The 6013-nt window shown below is 43.1% G+C and overlaps 1 pseudogene; it reads left to right on the forward strand.

Annotated features, from left to right (window-relative positions):
• The first annotated feature begins 4813 nt into the window (after window positions 1-4813).
• On the forward strand, window positions 4814-5555 carry LOC102259605 (annotated as a pseudogene).
• Window positions 5556-6013: the final 458 nt, after the last annotated feature.

The following is a 6013-nucleotide window of genomic DNA, read 5'->3' on the forward strand; positions in this document are numbered from 1 at the left end:
AGGGCTGCCTAGGACAAATCAAAACAAAAACACTAGACCTGCTCCTCCATCCTGCATGTCTGGTCACATGAGTTATGCCAACATGCACTCACCAGAATAATCTAATTGCATTTTGCCAAAGAAATAATGAAATGATTGGAAGGGGACATCACGTTCTTGAACATTGCAGATAGAAGCCATGTCATAAAAAGCAAAGTTGCAATTGCAGTCTACTAGTACATTCCTAGGAAATACTCAAATGGTGCTTCAAGTCCTATAAATGGACATATATGTTATAGACATTCATTACACCAGGGGTCAAGTGAATAGAAATCTCACTTAGTACCACAAAAATTGCCCTAATACTTCTTTTGGTAATTACTATTATGTTTGGGTAATAAAGTGTTACCTTAAAGTCATTAAGAAAAAATACTGTTCAAGGAAATCTAAGCGGTCCTTATCTTAAATATATATATAAGCCTAAGTGACCATTACGACTGAACAGCCAGAACGAACAAATGACCAGTCGACCAGTCGCTATGGCATACACTGACCACCAGGGGGCAGACGCTCAATGCAGGAGCTGCCCCCTGGTGGTCCATGCGCTCCCACAGCAGGAGCACCGCTCAGCCAGAAGCTGGGCTGGTGAGCACAGCTGCGGCGACAGGTGCAGTGGGGCCAGGATGAGCATCAGGGGAGCTGCACCTGGCCCTGGCTGGGCTCCTCCCCAGCCAACTGCCGCTTCAGCACTGCTACATCCCTGGGGGGGGGGGGGTCAGCACTGCTACATCCAAGCCTGGCCTGCAGGGATCAGGCCAAAACCCGGCAGTCCAACATCCCCCGTGGGGTCCCAGATTGCGAGAGGGTACAGGCCAGGCTGAGGGACCCCATCCATGACGAATCCGTCCACCAGCCTATAGTATCCTAATAAATATTTATGTAGGATCATCCAAAACCTTCATTCTCCTTAGAAACATACTTTAAATATTTATCCAACTGATGAGTTAAAGTAAAAACATAAATCCAATTAGAACATCAATGAACACAATAAGAAAACAGACAGAAGCCCAGCCGGTGTGGCTCAGTGGTTGAATGCTGACCTATGAATCAGGAGGTCACGATTCAATTCCAGGTCAGGGCACATGCCCAGGTTGCAGGCTTGATCCCCAGTAAGGGGGCGGGGGGGGGGGCAGTGCAGGAGGCAGCCGATCCATGATTCTCTCTCATCATTGATGCTTCTATCTCTCTGTCCCTCTTCCGTCCTCTCTGAAATCAATAAAAATATTTTTTAAAGAAACAAAAAAAAAAAACAGAAGAAAAGCCATAATCAACCAAAAAAAGTTACCTGAAGAAAACCATACAAAATAAGCTTAAAAGTTTGCACTTTTGGCTGACAAGAGCAAAATGGAAAACATGACAATAAACATGAGTTTCCTATTCTAGCCTAAGGCTTCATATATCAAAAATGTATTTTCTTGCTCCTGTGCTCTATGAAGAATCTGTCACAGGGTTCTTGTGGAAAATGGGAGGAGGGGAACCACACATATCAACAATAACTTTAACATTTTTCTCCAAAATGCCAAGGCATTCCACATAAAAGTAGGCCTCCGAGAAAACTAAAGACATAATGTTAGTTTGGTTCTATAAGGGCAATCCTGGGGGTGAAATATTGGAGGGCAAAATAATATGATCCAATCTGTCATTTCCTGATGTTTTTGACTGAAATTATTTTTTGAAGAATTAATAATATATTCTTTAAGAACATTTCTTTCTCAAATACCAACATTTTCAGCCAAGCTTCTGACAGGAGCTGGATGAATAACCAACACAACTAAGGTCATTACTGAGAACCTTAATAGCTGGTCATTTAAGAGCTCTATAAGCTACAGTTCCAGATATGGTGGTTATAAAGATATTTGTTATTAAATAAATCAAAGCCCTAGCTGGTTTGGCTCAGTGGATAGAGCGTCAGCCTGCAGACTCAAGGGTCCCAGGGTCGATTCCGGTCAAGGGCACATGCCTGGGTTGCAGCTTGATCCCTGGGGGCAGCCGATCAGTGATTCTCATCATTGATGTTTCTTTCCCTCTCTCCCTCTCCCTTCTTCTCTGAAATCAATAAAAATATATATTTTTTTAAAAAAATCAAAGATCCTGATATGTATATTCTTGCCTGCTGAAGAGAAGTTCTAAAATCACAAACAAGAGTTTCCTCAGAAAGCACTTGAGCAATTACTTGATTCAAGCAGCAAAATGTGGTACCACTGAGCAGGCACCTCATCACACCCACATCCTGTCTTTTCCCAGTCCTGACAACTGTGATTATCTTTGTGATCCTATTTGAAGATATAATTTGATTTAACTGAGTTGTTCATACAAAATTCCAGAAAATGATTTTATCCTTAATAGAGTTTAATATAAAAGTCTGATTAAATTCAACAGCTCTAATAGATAAGGCTCTTTCTACTTCTAAAGTTAAGTCATTTATGAGATCTGCCAAGAGACTTTATTAATAATTCTCCAGAATGGTCGAGAACACAATGTGTCTCCACTTCACCATTCTAATCATCCAGGAGAAGAGTGGAATTTTCAAAGAGGCAAATCGTTCTCCTCGGTCATGTTGCCCTGGATAGAAATCAAAACGGCAAGAGAACAGGAGACCAGGGAAATGGCACACTCCTCAGCCTCTGGTTTCTCTGGCTTCCAAAGCTAGGAGCAAATGATTCTCTTTTTAAAAATTCATCCTTCCAAGAAATAAATACGTTTGCTTTGAAATTCCATTTCCTGTAGAGTCATCTTCAGATGCTGCACAGTTTTAAATTAGTGTAATTATCACAACACAGCCTGGCTTCTGAAGTAATGGCCCAGGACTAAACAAAGACCCTCCCTCCATACTTCCCCACCAAAGGCTATGGAGACTCTCAGGCAACTAATCATTGAGCAATCACGAATCATGGTCTAGTGCAGGTAGGGAGGAGTAGCCAAATAAGTAAACAACAACAAAAAAGAGATGATGATGTATTGTGGTAAATGTATTCGTGAAGGCCGTTGGTAACATTCACCAGCAAGAGGCATTTTTTGTTACATTTTGCTTCCCACATCCCCAATCAACATATAACTTTATAGTTTGAACTATTAATCGTACAAACACTAGAATAAACATGGGTTTTCTATTCTAGTCTAAGTGTTGATAAGCCAAAAACCAATTTTGATATCCTGTTCTTTAAGAAAAACTTGTCTCTGTTTTTTTTTTGTGGGTGGTGGGTGGGATGGGGACTAGATACCAGGAAAAACAATAGCCTCAATTTTACGTTGCCCTAAGATGCAAAGGTGTCCCACACATAAGTAGTCTATGAATATGGGTTTCAAAACAAACATAAAGCCTTAACTTAGTTTCATTATGTTTTAGAATTGTCACTGCCTTAATGTCTAAACAACTATTTTAAGACCTCCTAATAAGGAAGAAATGCCTATTTGTTTATGGCTTTTATAAATATAAATACAGTGACCTATGGCTTTTTTATTTTTTTAATATTTATTGTTGATATCCCCCTTTTCTCCCCCACTGAGCCCCTTCTCCTGGTTCCCGCCCCACCTCAGGCCTTCACCTCACTATTGTCTGTATATTCATGGCTTTTTTTAAAAAATATGCTTTTATTGATTTTAGAGAAAGAGAAAGGGAGAGATAGAAACATTGATAAGAAAGAAACATCAAGCGGCTGCCTACTGTATGCCTCCTACTGGGGATTGAGCCTGAAATCCAGGCATGTGCCCTGACTGGGAATCTAACCAGTGACCTCTTGGTTCATAGGCCAACGCTCACCCACTGAGCCACACCAGACAGGCTCTATGGCTTCTTTAAAAAACCACTTAGCTTCTGTGACAATGCTGGCTAATCTAGCTAACAGTTATTTGCAGAAAAATGGAGCACAACAGAGTTTTTCTTTTTTTAATCCTCACCTGAGGATATGTTTTTATTGCTATTAGAGAGAGAGGAAGGGGGAGAGAGAAAGAAAAAATCAATTTAAGAGAGAAAGAAACACCAATTGGTTGCCCCCATATGCACCCTGACCACCACCCAGGTTTGTACCTTGACTGGAAATTGAACTCACAAACTTTTGGTGTTATGGGACGATGCTTCAACAGATTGAGCCACCCAGTCAGGTCTAGAGTTTCTCATATACAAGAACTATTTCCTTCCCAAACCATAGTTACTTGAATTATTCTATGATTATTTGTAAAAACTAAACTTCAGTGAGGCAAGAAAATAGTTTTATCAACCCCATTTATGATGTTTAATTTAAGTATCCTATATAATAAAAGGGTAATATGCAAATTGACCCTAACAGCAGAACGACTGGGAATGACTGGTCACTATGACACACACTGACCACCAGGGGGCAGACGCTCAATGCAGGAGCTGCCCCTTGGTGGTCTGTGCACTCCCACAGGGGGAGTTCTGCTCAGCCACAAGCCAGGTTGACAGCTGCCAGCACAGCGGTGGTGGTGGGAGCCTCTCCTACCTCCTCAGCAGCGCTAAGGATGTCCAACTGCAGCTTAGGCCTGCTCCCCACTGGCAAGTGGACATCCCCCAAGGGCTCCTGGGATGCCAGAGGGATGTCTGACTGCCAGCTTCTTAGGCCCATCCCGGGGAGCAGGCCTAAGCCAGCATCCCTGAGGGGTCCCAGACTTCAAGAGGGCCACAGGCTGGGCTGAGGGACCCCCCCCCCAGTGCATAAATTTTTGTGCACCGGGCCTCTAGTTACATATAAAAAACTGAAGTATTAAAGAAAGTAACCAAACAAGACATGAATGGTGGTAAGAGGTTTCAGCAGCCATGGCTCCCAATGTGGCTGAATCTGCCCCAGAGGATTCCAGACCCTGCTACTGGGGCTGCCCAGGGCCAGCAAGGGTACTAAGGCACCCAAATTGGCCCAAAACTTGTGCCTGCAATCTGGCTATTGGGGACATGCTGAAGACCAGTCAGCTTCTGGCTCAGAGCTGGGGGAAAAGCTGAAGGTAACTATGGATACCGGGAAACTGGTGAGTGATGCAATGATAGTGGAGCTCAGTGAGAAGAATTTGGACATCCCTCCATGCAAAAATGGCTTTCTTTTACATGTCTTCTCTCGGACTGTGAGGCAGGCAGACATGCTTGATGATCTCATGGAGAAGAGGAAAGAGAAGCTTGATTCTGTGATTGAATTTTGCACCCCAGACTCTCTTCTGACCCAGAGAATCATGGGAAGGCTCATTCACCCCTTGAGTGGATGTTCCTACCATGAGGGGTTCAACCCCCCCAAAGGAGCCCATGAAAGATGACATCACTGATCAGATGATAATGAGAAGGTCTTGAAAATCCGCCTGGAGGTTACCAGATTCCAGACTACCCTGTTGGTGGAGGTGTAGAGGAAATGGGAATTCACGCTGCCATTGCTGCATCCCATATCCCTGATGTGTTGTGAGCATCCTAGCAGCCTTCTCCAAAATCAAATCCTAGTAACAGGCCAGGTGAGACTGCACCACTGCTCCTCACCTGGAGGCATGATTCCTGTTCTTAGGTGCTGGGCAGAGGGGAGAGGTGGTCTGAGAGGGATGAAGAGTGAAGAGTGGTGAGAGGCTCAATAAAAATATTGGAAGAGCAGCAGTGTTGTAGTGAAGCGATTTCTTTTACATATAGGAATCTTTAAAAGTATGAGTAATTATTTTTAAAAAACTGATTGGAGGGTACAAGTAGAAATAGGGAGGTGCAGTACTATTTCTAAGAAATCAAGTTTTCATTTACTCTGTATTGGTGACAATATTTTTTAAAGCCAGTGCCCTACGTCCTCAGTTTTTATCTCAAAATGTCATGGTGCCAAGCCAAGGAATGTAGGAAATCAGACTGTTGTCCTGTCTGTCCTATAGTTTGGGACATGGAGGGTTTGACTACTGACCCTGGTTTCCCACACCATGAGATCAAAAAATCATCTCCACAAACCCATTTTACAGGAGTCATAGGGAGGGTGGGGCAGGCTGGTCTCACTCCCTTCCTGAC

Source organism: Myotis brandtii, unplaced genomic scaffold (assembly GCF_000412655.1).
Source record: "Myotis brandtii unplaced genomic scaffold, ASM41265v1 scaffold327, whole genome shotgun sequence".
NCBI classification, from domain to species: Eukaryota; Metazoa; Chordata; class Mammalia; order Chiroptera; family Vespertilionidae; genus Myotis; species Myotis brandtii.